Source organism: Sminthopsis crassicaudata, chromosome 2, assembly GCF_048593235.1.
Source record: "Sminthopsis crassicaudata isolate SCR6 chromosome 2, ASM4859323v1, whole genome shotgun sequence".
In the NCBI taxonomy this organism is placed as follows: Eukaryota; Metazoa; Chordata; class Mammalia; order Dasyuromorphia; family Dasyuridae; genus Sminthopsis; species Sminthopsis crassicaudata.
Window position 1 is genome coordinate 89509411 of NC_133618.1, and position 13407 is coordinate 89522817.

The 13407-nt window shown below is 31.5% G+C and overlaps 1 protein-coding gene across 29 annotated transcripts in view; it reads left to right on the top strand.

Moving 5' to 3' along the window:
* Positions 1-13407, top strand: part of SOCS5 (suppressor of cytokine signaling 5) — a 74759-nt gene that overhangs the window by 45147 nt on the left and 16205 nt on the right. For 5 of the 29 annotated variants that reach the window (XM_074286756.1, XM_074286739.1, XM_074286755.1 and 2 more), the window contains one exon: positions 5636-5737. The exons of 19 other annotated variants lie outside the window; for them this stretch is intronic. The gene's annotated coding sequence lies outside the window, so the exon portion shown is untranslated. Of the gene's footprint in view, positions 1-5635; positions 5738-8003; positions 8152-9457; positions 9525-11479; positions 11501-13407 lie in introns of those variants that run through there. 5 more of the 29 variants (XM_074286740.1, XM_074286741.1, XM_074286743.1 and 2 more) reach the window with 5 other exon arrangements.

Genomic DNA, 13407 nt, shown 5'->3' on the forward strand with positions numbered 1-13407 from the left:
TTACTAAACAGCAAACAAAATTTTTAAAAACATTTTAAAATTTGCATCTTATCTTCCATTGTGTCAGAGTGGGAGGTTGAGATTATACCATGTTCTCTACTGGTTTTTCTGAAAACCAAGGTAAAAATTGCTAGGTTTTTAATTGCTGCTGTTGCATGATAGCTGAAACTAATGGGGTCTTGATATCACTTTTGACATTTGACTGTCCTTCATAGCTGGCAGATAACATTGGAGATTGTGAAGGATGCGCCCGTTTGAATTAATGTATCCTAATAGGATACTGCAAACTTGTGCTTATTGCACGTTGGGTTTTTTCCTATTATGCATAGCTACAGTTGCCAAAGTGAAAATCACATTGTCAGTAAAATTATGTGAATGCTTAAAAAGTTGTAGAAATTAAATGGGAATGTTAAGGATTGATTGTATATTTTTTTTTGATTCAACCATTTATATCTAACTACTAATACTCAATTTGAATCCTTACTTTTTTTTTTTTTTAATATCTTTGTTAGTCTTGGCTAATTCTTGAAGAGGCACCTTAAAATATTCAAATAAGTTCTTTGATTTTTAAAAATAAATTTGTTTTGCTGTTTTAGGGTTTTTATAACACTTAATTTCCCAATACATTTGTCCCTTTTCCCTCTTCCCCTCTCTCCCCCAGTTCAGCGAAACAAACCAACATACTAGAAAAATACATGCAATGTTCATGCTCATAATCTCCCATTTCTTTTTTGTTGTTGTTATAGTTTGTTTCTTTTTTTTTAAATTAAAGCTTTTTATTTTCAAAACATATGCATGGACAATCTTTCAACATTGAACCTTGTAAAATCTTGTGTTCGAGGTTTTCCTTTCCTTTCTACCACCTCCCCTAGACAGCAAGCAATCCAATCAATATATGTTAAATATGTTAAAAATGTGTTAAATTCAATATATGTATACATATTTATACAATTATCTTGCTGCACAAGAAAAAAAAGATCAAAAGAGGAAAAAAAAAATAAGAAAACAAAGTGCAAGCAAACAGTAACAAAAAGAGTGAAAATGCTATGTTATGATCCACACTTAGTCCCTTCCTTGGGTGTAGATGGCTTTCTTCATCACAAAACCATTAGAACTGGTCTGAATCACCTCATTATTTATGAGAGTCATGTCCTTCAAAATTGATCATTGTATAATCTTGTTGCCATGTATAATCTCCTGGTCCTGCTCACTTCACTTAGCATCAGTTCATGTAAGTCTTTCCAGGCCTTTCTGAAATCATCCTGCTGATTGTTTCTTATAGAACAATAATATTTCATAGCATTATATGCCATAATTTATTCAACTATTCTCCAATTGATGGGCATCCACTCAGTTTACAGTTTCTAGCCACAACAAAAAGGATTGCAACAAACATTTTTGTACAAGTGGGTCCCTTTCCCTTCTTTAAGATCTCTTTGGGATTTAATCCCAGTAGAAACACTGCTGGATCAAAGGATATGCACAGTTTGATAATTTTTTGAGCCTAGTTCCAAATTGCTCTCCAGAATGGTTGGATTCTTTGACATTTCCACTAACAATGTATCAGTGTCCCAGTTTTCTCACGTCCTCTCCAACATTTGACATTATCTTTTCTTGTCATCTTAGCCAATCTGAGAGGTGTATAGTAGTATCCCAGAGTTGTCTTAATTTGCATTTCTCTGATCAATAATGATTTGGAGAACTTTTTCATTCTGTTCATATCTTTTGACCATTTATCAATTGGAGAATGGCTTGAATTCTTATAAATTTGAGTCAGTTGTCTATATATTTTAGAAATGAGGCCTTTATCAGAAGCCTTATATATTGCTTCCCTTCTAATCTTGTCTGCATTGGTTTTGTTTGTACAAAAACTTTTTAATCTTAATATAATCAAAATTATTTATTTTGTGTTCAATAATGAACTCCAGTTCTTTGGCCACAAATTCCTTCCTTCTCCACAAATCTAAGAGGTAAACTATCCTATGCTCTTATACTTTGCTCATACTATCATTTTTTATGTCTAACTCATGAATTCATTTTGACTTTATCTTGGTATACATACAGTGTTAGGTGTGGGTCAAGCCCTAATTTTTCCATATTAGTTACCAATTTTCCCAGCAGTTTTTGTCAAATAGTGAATTCTTATCCCAAAAGCTGGGGTCTTTGGGTTTGCCAACCACTAGGCTACTATAGTCATTAACATGTATCTTGTCAACTTAGCCTATTCCACTGATCCACTCTATTTCTTAGCTAGTACCAAATAGTTTTGATGATCCCTCTGCTTTATAATATATAGTTTTACATCTGGCACAGGTAGGCCAACTTCATTTTCATTTTTTCATTAATTCCCTTGAGATTTTTGACCTTTTGTTATTCCAGATGAACTTTACTATTTTTTTCAAGGTCTGTCAAATAATTTCTTGGTAGTTTGTATGGCACAAATAATTTATTTAGTTAATCAAACTAATTAACGAATTAATTTAAGTAATTTTTATTACATTCACTCCACCTACCCATGAGCATTTGATATTTTTCCAATTGATTAGGTCTGACTTTATTTGCATGGAAAGTGTTTTGTATTTGTGTTTGTATAGTTTCTGACTTGCCTTTTGGCAGGTAGACTCCTAAATATTTTATATTATCGTCAGTTATTTTAAATAATCCCCCACTTCTGCAAAGAAGAGTAGGATTGCTTCCTCATACATCTTCTTTAAGGTCAACTTTAGTCATTATGATTTCAGAACATGCTGTTTGAACTTTTTATTCTTTGTTTATATTTTCTTCCATTTACCTTACACCAATTTATATAAGTCCTTTTTATGCTTCTCTGTCGTGTTCATTGTTATCTATAACACAATATGTTTCATTACTGTCATGTTCTACAACTTTTTTAGCTATTTCCCATTCAGTTTCTGTTCTGAGTTCCTACAAAAAATGCTGCTCTAAGTATTTGGGGGCATCATAGGTACTTTCTTTTTGTCACTGACCTCTGGAGTCTTTGCCCAGTAATGGAACCTCTGAGTTAAAGGGCATGGATCATTTAGTCACTTTCAGCATAGTTTCAAAAGGCTTTCCAAACTGAGTGGCTGCCCATCAGTAGAGAATGCCTGAATAAGTTATGGTACGTGAATGTTATGGAATAATATTGCTTTATAACAAATACCAGCAGGATGATTTCAGAAAAACCTGGAGAGACTTACATAAACTGATGCTAAGTGAAATGAGCAGAACCAGGAGATCATTGTATACAGGAACAAGATTAAATGATGATCAATTCTGATGGACAAGACTCTTTCCAACAATGAGGTGATTGATGCCAGCCAGTTCCAATGATCTTGTGATGGAGAGAGCCATCTGCACCCAGAGAAAGGACTATGGGAACTGAATGTGATCACAATATAGCCTTTTCATTCTTTGTTGTTGTTTGCTTGCATTTTGTTTTTTTACTCATTTACTTTCTTTTTTTGAACTGATTTCTCTTCTGCAATAAGAATTATGTAAATATTTATACATATTGTATTTAACATATATTTTAACATGTTTAACATATTAAATTGCTTGCCATCTAGGGGAGGGGGTAGTGGGGAGGAGGAGAAATATGAAACACAAAGTTATGCAAGGGTCAATGTTGTCAAATTATCTGTGCATATGTTTTGAAAATAAAAAGCTTTGTTTAAAAAAAAAAAGACTTTACAAAATGGTTATACTAATTCACAGCCCCACCAATATTGCATTAGTGTTTCTGCCTTTTTACAGCTTCTCTAACATTGATTATGTCCATATATTATCACTGCAAATTTGCTAGATATTTGGTGAAAAATCAGATTCTTTTGAGTTATGTTTTTCTTATCATTAGTTATTTGGATCATTCTTTCATATGGCTACTAATAGTTTGCAATTCTTCTTTTGAGAACTATTTGTTCATATAGTTTGGCCATTTATTTATTCGGGAACCATTTGTGATCTTACATATTTCTTTCTTTCATCTATATATCTTGAATATCAGATCCCTATCAGAAATATTTCATATAAAGATTCCTTCCGATGAACTGATTTCCTCTTATCCTAGTTATTTTAATTTTGTTCATATAAAACTTTTCATCTTTTTTATCTGCTAACTCTTCTTTGGTTAAGAATTTACCTCAAATGTAACAGAAGTGTACCTACTGTCGTTCTTATCTAATTTTTATTGTTGTTTAACCCTTTTTTGTTTGTGTTTGACTCTTTGTGACCCCATTTGAAGTTTTCTTGGCAAAGATACTGGAGTAATTTGCTTTTTCCTCCTCCAGCTTATTTTATAGATGAGGAAACAGGCAAACAGGGTTATGGCTTGTCCAGGGTTACTTAGCTAATGAGTAAGGCTCATTTGAAATTAGGTCTTCCTGTCTCTGGACCTGGCACGCTCTATCCCTATCTTACCTAGCTGCCACTGAAATTTTTTTATGTGTTTTTTATTATTCAGGTCATCTTTGTGATAAATGTATGAAATATTCATCTACATCTAATTTGTGGCAGCTTCTTTTCAATTTTCAATATTATTTAGTGAGTTCTTTTCTAGGTGTTTGTTTTCAAGATTTTTGAACCATAGATTATTGAGTTTACTTCCGATTTTTCCCTCATCTCATTTGTTCCATTGAACTATTTTCTCATTTTCATCCAGGACCAGATAGTTTTGATGATAATATGGATTGAGGTCTAGAAGTGTTATTACTACTTCATTTCTATTTTTCTTTTCATTATTTGTCTTAATCTAAATTTTTTGAAAAAAAATTTTGAAAATTAAAATTATTTTTATTTTACTCTGAAATTACCTTCTTGATAATTTATTTGGTATGGCATTCCATTTGTAAAGTAATTTCAATTAATTATTGTAGAGCTATGGACCAGACATAAACATTGAATAAATGATACTTTCTACTGTGTTAACCTTTTTCTTGTCATACCCCATTGCTTTAACCTGCAGAAGATAAAACTAAATTATATCAAACCATTTCTGGCTTCCATATTTAGAAGTAATAGATTAGAAACTCCAGATATAATGTCACTCGATATACCACAGTAGCTGCCAGTATAATAGTTCTGATGTTACCTCTTTAAAAAAAAATATATATATATATATAATAATTTTTCCAATGAATAGAAATCTATTATCTCTTTTTCTTGTTGCCCTTTCTCCATGGGAGAAAAACAAAATCCTTGTATCTAAAAATATTTGGTCAAGTAAAACAGATTCCCATAGTGTCAATTTCCAATATCTCATTCTGCACCCTGAATCCATCAATCACACCTTTATTAGGAGGTGGATAGCATTAGTTCTCTGGAATTGTGGTTGGTTATTGTGTTGATTAAAATTCTTAAGTTTTTCAGGATTATACTTGTCATACTATACCTTTGTTCTCCCTTTTCTGTTGATTTTTCTCCATATCAGTTCATATGGATCTTATCAAGTTTCTCCATATCCATCTTTTTCATCATTTCCTAAAGCACATTAATAGTCTATCACATTCATATATTATATTTTTGTTCAGTTATTCCCCTGTTGGTAGACTCTTCTTTAATTTCCAGTTCTTTGCCAATACAAAAAGAGCTGTTGCAAATATTTTTGTATGTATGATTCCTTTCCCTCTTTCTTTAGGTGGAACTCTAGTAGAGATGTCACTACATCTTTTTCACAGTAGTCCTTCCAAAATTTTCCGTCTTCCTTTTTTGTCATCTTTGTTGGTCTGATAGATAGGAGGTAAGACTTCAGTATTTTTCTATTTGCATTTCTTTAATTATTAGTGATTTAGAGCATATCATTATCAATTGTTTATATTTCTTGAAATAGCCTTTTAATATTCTTTTGATTATCTATTGGGGAATTGTTTTTATTCTTTTAACTTTAAATCATGTCCTTATGAGTCTTGGAAATGAGACTTAATAGAAATTTGCTGCAAAGATTTTTTCTGATTTACCTATTTTATTCCTTTTAGCTAATTTTGTTTATGTGTTATTTAATTAACAGTGGATTATTGAGTACAGTTTCTTTATTCTTCCTCATGTAGTCTCTTTCATTGAGCTACTATTCTATTTTTTATGCCAATGCCAAATTGTTTTGATAACTGCTTTTTTTAAAAAATGGAATTAAAATTATCCATTTTAACTCCAGTTCTCTTTATTTCTTGTTTGTTCATGAACTCTTCCCCTATCAATAGATCTTAAAGGCAATTAACATTCTTGCTCTTTTAATTTTGTTTATGATACCACTTTTTTTTGTCTGAGGCAGGTATTCATTTAGAAATTTTCTTCTCATATGGAATGAGATAATAGTCTACATTTAGCTTTTTAGTTACCAGAGTGCTTATCTGTTTTCCTAACAATTTTTTTGCCCAATGATGAATTCCTACCATAGTAACTGGGGTCTTTGGGTGCTTATTTATCATCATTATTATAGCAATGGTGCTATTTATTTGCTTAAAATAATATCTAGCAGTTATATAATACTAATGCAAAGTACTTCACAATTAGCAGCATATTTGATCCTTCTACAACCTTAAAAGAGGTAGGTACTATTATTATTGCCATTTTATAGAAGAGGAAACTGAGATAGAGGTTAATGACTTACCTAGGGTAATACAACTAGGAAGTTGTTAGACCTAAGTCTGGATTTGAACTTGGGTCTTCTAGCTTCCAGGTACAGAACTTTATCTACTATATTTTCAAGTTTCCACAGTTTTTCCACCTAATTTCTTCCACTGATCAACCTCTATTTCTCAATCAGTACCAAATTGTTTTGATTATTACTCTTTTGCAGTACAGTTTGGTTTTTGATATTGCTGAACTCCCCACATTTTTTACCTCATATCTCTTGAGAACCTTAACCATTCCTCTAGGTGATTTTTTTTTTTTTTCTGAGATAATATACTATTTGTAGTTCATGATTTAGGTTAATAATTTTCCTAAAATTGAACCAACTCTGCATTTCTAAGAAAAAAACAGTCTGGCCAAAGTGTATAATCTTTGTAATAAGTTGATGTAGTTCTTTGCTACTGTTTAATTTTTTTTGCTTCAGTATTAATTAGGAATATTCTATAATTTTTCCCCTTTCTGGTTTTGATTCTCCTTTTTTAGTTAGGTATAAAATTATATGTGTATCATTGATGGAATTTTGTAGGATCTCCTCTTTAATTTTTTTTATTTTGTCAGTACTGGATTTAATTGTTGGATAGAACTCTTCTGTAATGCCATCTGGTCTAAAGTTTATTCTCTTGAGAGTTCACTTATGTTTTATTCAATTTCTTTTTCTAAAGTTGTTACTTAAATCACCTATTTCTTTTTCTGATAATCTGAACATTTCAGATATTTTATAATCATCCATTCCATGAATTGTTATAAAACTGGACAAAGGCATTTCTAATAATTTAATTTATTCCTTCATTGGTTTTTTTTTTTTGTTTTGTTTTGTTTTGAGTTCTCCTTTTTCATTTTCAATATTGGTAATTTGGTTTTCTTCTTTCCTACATCAAATTTACTAGTGGTTTGTTTATTTTGCTTTTTGTTTCATTTTTAAAAGCATGTCCTAGTTTTGTTTGTCAATTCTTTGTTTTGGAGTGTTTTCCCCCAGTTTTGTTAATTTGAATTTCAGAATTACTTTTTTGTGATTTATTGAATTTTTCTCATTATTTCCTGGATTTTTTAAAAATTACATTTCTAATTTATTAGCTTCTTGATTTCTTTTGTAATTTTCTTTTTCTTTTTTTTCCCCCCTAAGGCTGGAGTTAAGTGACTTGCCCAGGGTCACACAGCTAGAAAGTGTTAAGTGTTTGAGACCAGATTTGAACTCAGGTCCTCCTGAATTCAGAGCTGGTGCTCTATCCACTGCACCACCTAGCTGCCCCCACATTTTGTAATTTTCTATGAATTGAGTGTGCTTTAGTCAATTGAGTCCCAGCTATTTTAAGGATATTATAGTTATCTTGAATGAAACTTCGCTTTCTATTACTCATTCCTGGACTTCGTTACAGCTGTATAGAAATGTTCCTGATTTTTGTGGATCTATTTCATAATTATAACTTTACTGAAGCCATTAATGTCTCATTTATTGATTGATTGATTGATTGCCGCTTATCTGCAATTATCCGATATGTCATCATGTCAACAAATGGAAATATGGTAAGAACCAAAATGGTAGAGTGAAATAAAGCATTTTTGCCTTTTCTTCCTAACAAACCTCTTCCACAATAATCTAGAAAACAGACTGAATTCTGTTGGAAGATAAAGTCATAGACCTTTTTCCCAAACCAGGACAGTTTCAAAAAATAGAAAGATCTTTGGAAGCTGGGGCAGGGGCTTAGACAGGAACATGTAGCTGCAGTCCCTTCAGCATTCTAGCAAGGGGCTGACACTGAGCACCAGAACAGGAATTAACTAGGCTAGAAAGCAAACCCAGGAGGTCCCTGAACTAGTTTGGGAGCAAGAATGGGTACCATCTGGCAGCAATAACACTCATTACCCCCATGAAGACAGATAAAAATAATTGAAGTAATATTAATTGCCCATGAATAAACTAAGATTACCTGTAACAAATGACACAAATACTTAAGTAATTTGTTGATTCGATGCTATATCGATCATTGTCAAAGAATGACTTTTTTATTAGAAACATTTGAAAGTAGTTTGATAGAAACTAGGCATAAACCAACATCTTTGGTTTTATCAAACACTAAAATCAAATTTACAAAAATAAGGAGTATTTCCCAATTGACAAATTTTCAAAGGCTCTGCAGAAGCAGTTTTCAGAGGAAGAAATCCAAACCGTCAGAGCCATATGGAAAAATATTCTAAACCACTAGTACAGAAATGTCATTAAAACAACTTTGAGATAATCACTCCATACCTATCAGATTGGCTTAAGATGAATGTGCCCCTCCCCCCAAAGTAGAAAATGTCAAATGCTAGAGGAGAAATAGGTACATTATTTAGTTCACTATTGATGGAACTATGAATTAATCTAACCATTCTGAAAAGCAATTTAGAATTATGCCTTCAAAAGCATACTGTATATGCCCTTTGATGTAGCTAGTGATACTGCTAGATCCCAAAGAAATCAAAAAAAGCAAGAAAAAATAGTGGTGTTTTTTTTGTTTTGTTTTTTTTTTGTTTTTTGTTTTTTGTTGTTGTTGTTGTTGTTGTTTTTTGTGGAAAAGAATTGGATGCCCATCAGTGGAAGATTAGCTTGTTTAGGAATGTGAGGAATACTGTTATGCTAAAAGAAATGATGAAAGTGATGGTTTCAGAAAAATCTAGAAAAATAATGTGAATTAATACAGAGTAAAAATATCAGAATCAGGAGATCAATTTATATAGTAATACTATTTTGTAGAGATAATAAACTTTGAAAGATTTAGGAACTTTAACAAACTTAAAGTGACCAACCAAAATTCCAAGGATCATGATGAAAAATACTATTTACTTTCAGATGGAGAATTGATAGCCTCAGAGTATAAATTGAAGCATTATCCCCCCCCCATCCACCCCCAACATGGGTAATGTAGAAATTTATTTTACATGACTTTTATAATATTTGTAATGTATTTAGTATTTTTTGCCTTTTCAATGTGTGAGAGAAGGAGGCAGAAAATTTGAAAAAAAAATTTAAAAAGTCCAGAGGAAAACAAAGATTTTTTGAAGAGAAACTAGATTATCAGAAAAATGTTAGTCTTTGTGTTTTAAATTTAATAAATTCTTTTTAAAAACAAACTACTATAATAGAGAATCACAAACTGTTGAGATTTCTTAATTCTATTTAAGTGCTCATATGTGTTAAATTCTTAGTAAAAAGAAAAAAAATTAGTATGATAGTTTCAAACAAGTTATCCTACCCCCATTAGACATCGTTTTTATCTTGAAACTCCTTTGTCTTTTTCTAGAACTCTTTCAAATCACAGTGATGACAATAATTATAACTCTTTTATTTTTTTTTTTATTGGGAAAGTTTCTAGAGTTTATCCATTGTATACACTATTTAAAAAATGCTTCTTCCTGTGCTTTATATGATTTTTAGCATAAGTGAATGTTCTGCTTTGTGTCAGGGGCTTCTTTTACCTCTGCTGATATATATATATATATATATATATATATATATATATATATATATATATATATATATATATATATATATGTGTGTGTGTGTGTGTGTTATGTAAGGGGATTTACTCTAGTTTTTAATATGTGTTCGTTGTTTTCTTAATGCTAAATCATCTTCATATCCCTGGTATGTGTAGGTTTTCATTGCCTGACACTGGTCTTTTTGTTTCTCTTTGTTTTCTCCTTCTCTAGTTTAATTTTAGGGCAATATTTTCCTCATAAAAGACATTTGGAGTGTTTCCTTGAAAATTGATGTAATATATACTTTTACTTATAAGTTTGATAGGATTCTCTTGTAAATTCGTACAGAATAAAGATTGTTTTCTTCCTTCATAGTTGTTACAATTTCCATTTTTAAATTAAGTTTAGAATAACTATTTGAAGTTGCTAATTTAGAGTCAAATTTTCTGTCAGTTTTATTAGTCATTTAAAGAATTAGCTTTTAGTTTTATAGTTTGTATAGTCTTTTGGTTTTCAATTTATTTTTCCTCTGATTTTAAAAATATTCAGTTTGTTAATTTTTCTTATTTTTAAATTGATACTCAGTTCATTAAATGCCTTTTCTATTTTGTTACTGTTTTAGCAACATAATTTTTCTTATGGAATAACTTTAGTTTCATTCCATAAATTTTGGTATCTGCTTCATCATTATCAACTTAGCTTTTTACATAATTATTATTTTTACTATGTTTTTTAATCCACTTGTTTTGGGGAGTTATTGTTATTATTATCTGCCTTTTACCCATGTTCCCTGTAGTACTATTTTTATTGATTCTGATCTATAAAATAAGTGTTTACTATATCTGTATTTATCGGTAATTTTTCTGTGCTGGTGCTACTTAGTGCTGAGAATTATTTCTATTTTTTTAATGTTTCTTTTTTTGACCACTCCATAAATCTTTCTTCTTTTAAATTTTCCAAAAGTTTATTCTATACTCTATTTTCTTTGTTAGATTAATTAAGCTTTACAAAGGAACATTGTTTTCTTACTATTATTGCTTAGCCATCCATATCTTTTTGCACCTCAGTTAACTTTTCCTATATGAATTTAGTTTCTATGCCATATGTTTTGTTGCCTGTAATTCCTTTAAACATAATGTGATTTCCTTATCTTTTAATGTTAAGAATTTTAATTTTTGCTTTGTGTGATACCATTATTGTAAATCCATTTTTGAATCATCTGATATTTGCATTTTGATTCTGTGTTTGCTGTATAGATATGGATTGTTCTCAACCCACCCCCCCAACAGCAGCTTTTGGGGTTTAATTTTTGTTTTTGTTTTTGTTTTAATCTGTTCTGCTTCTCTCAACTTTACAGTACTACTGTTTCAAGACCATTTCCAATAGTATGCTATCTGAGGACCAGCCTACATAAGTAAGGAGGGGATTCATCATAAGAAGGCTAGCTACTAGATGATGAAATTGTTATTATTTTTATTGGCAGCCATGGCAATTTATGAAACTCATAGGATTTTAGTTTGGGAGAGGATAGAGATAATTTGGGCTAGATGCCGCATTTTGCATAGAAGAAAATTGAGACCTAGAGAAGTTGTAACTTTCCCAGTGTCACAAATTAAAATACAACAAAATGGCTTAAGCACTGTAAGTTGCATAAGATCTATCATATGGGGGTGAATTTGACCAGAAAGGCTGAACCAGTTATGAATTGAGATTATTGACATTAGATTTATATTTTGGATATTCATGTTCTTTAGAATAGTTTACAAAAAGACATGACCAAGAATTATGTAGGCTAAGGAATCGTAACCTTAGTTGATTAGAATATCCATACCATTGACATCAGAACAAAGTATCTTGACCCTATTTTTTGCTTATTGCCACCAGTAATTTCCTTCTTTTCCATGATATAGTGTGGGACAATCTGACTGAAGCAAGCCCTACTAGAGTTAGCCAGATCAAAAGAATATCATTAAAACATATTCAAAACAATATAGTACTATAAAAGCATTGTCTAGCCAGAGAATAAAACATAACATTAGAATTTTATATTTATTCAGTATGTAGTATATAGAAGAAAATTGAATTTTGAGACATCAATTTGTCCAAAAACATTTGGAGTCAAAACAAAAACAAAACAAAACAAAACAAAAACCATAAATGTAGTTGACATTATAGCTAATCTACAACATAAACTAAGCATGGCTAATCTGTACTGTGCTGGCCAGAACCAAGGAATGCAGACTGTTTTGAACATCTAAATTCCCAAAGTGTTTCCTAGGAAACAGTACAAGAGTTCAAATGATTCATAAAATATTCAGTTGGACAGATGTTACATATGAGAAGACATTTCCAGTTGTGGCACAGAAGTTATGCCACAGTGTAAGACTTGTGTTATTTTTAAATTTAGGCAAAAATTTAAGGCTTTTATTGGCTGTGTCAGGGGTGGAACTGTTGGCTAGGCCCAAATGCCCATGTTTAATTGTACTAGAAGTTACAGTAAAGCTTAAAAATAAAAAACTTCTTTATTAGAAGAAATATCCAAAAACATCAGGCTCTTCTTCCTCCTAACAATCCCCCCCCCCAAAAAAAAAAAAAAAAAAGGAAAGAAAACAAGCCCACTGACTGCTGGTCTTTGAACATTTACAACGCACTTGGTTAAGTAGAAAGCCCTCTATGTTCCAGACACAGTTGAGAGATACACAAATTTATTATTGAATCTTCACTAGCATAAGGAAAAGGGAGAGAAAAGAGCTTGATTGTTGTTTTTTTTGGGAGGGGGAGAGAAAAGGAGCTGTTGATCCAGCTACCTTCCTAAGTACTCCCTCTGAAGGGCCATTCTTCTTGTGTTCTAGTAGGCCCTAGGATATAGGTCACTAATGCTTTCTGCTCTTTTTTTCAGTGCTACCTCTTTCTTCTGAATTCCCTAATGTCTATTTAGAGGTAGAAGCGGGAAGTGTAGGTCAGTTTCCTTTTCCCTTTCTTCTCCAAAGCAACAAATACACTACCTTCCTCAATTTTTAAAGAATGATTTGCTACAAAAGTTTACAAGGAAAATGTAGTAAATTAGATGTTGAGTGGGATAATTTAGTTCAAAAATTAAGTCTTTTATGTTCAAGGCACTCAAGTACAACCCTTCCACCTCAGCAAAAGATCCTGAACCTTCCTGGCTCAGAGTCTTGATTCATGCTGCTCTCTGCCCAGAGTGCTTCCCCTCACTTGCCCTCTTGGATTCTTCTCCATCTTTTAAAATATAGCTTAACTATCATTTTTTTCCATGAACTCTTCCTCACACTCTTAGAACAAACTGGTCCCCTAAGCTTC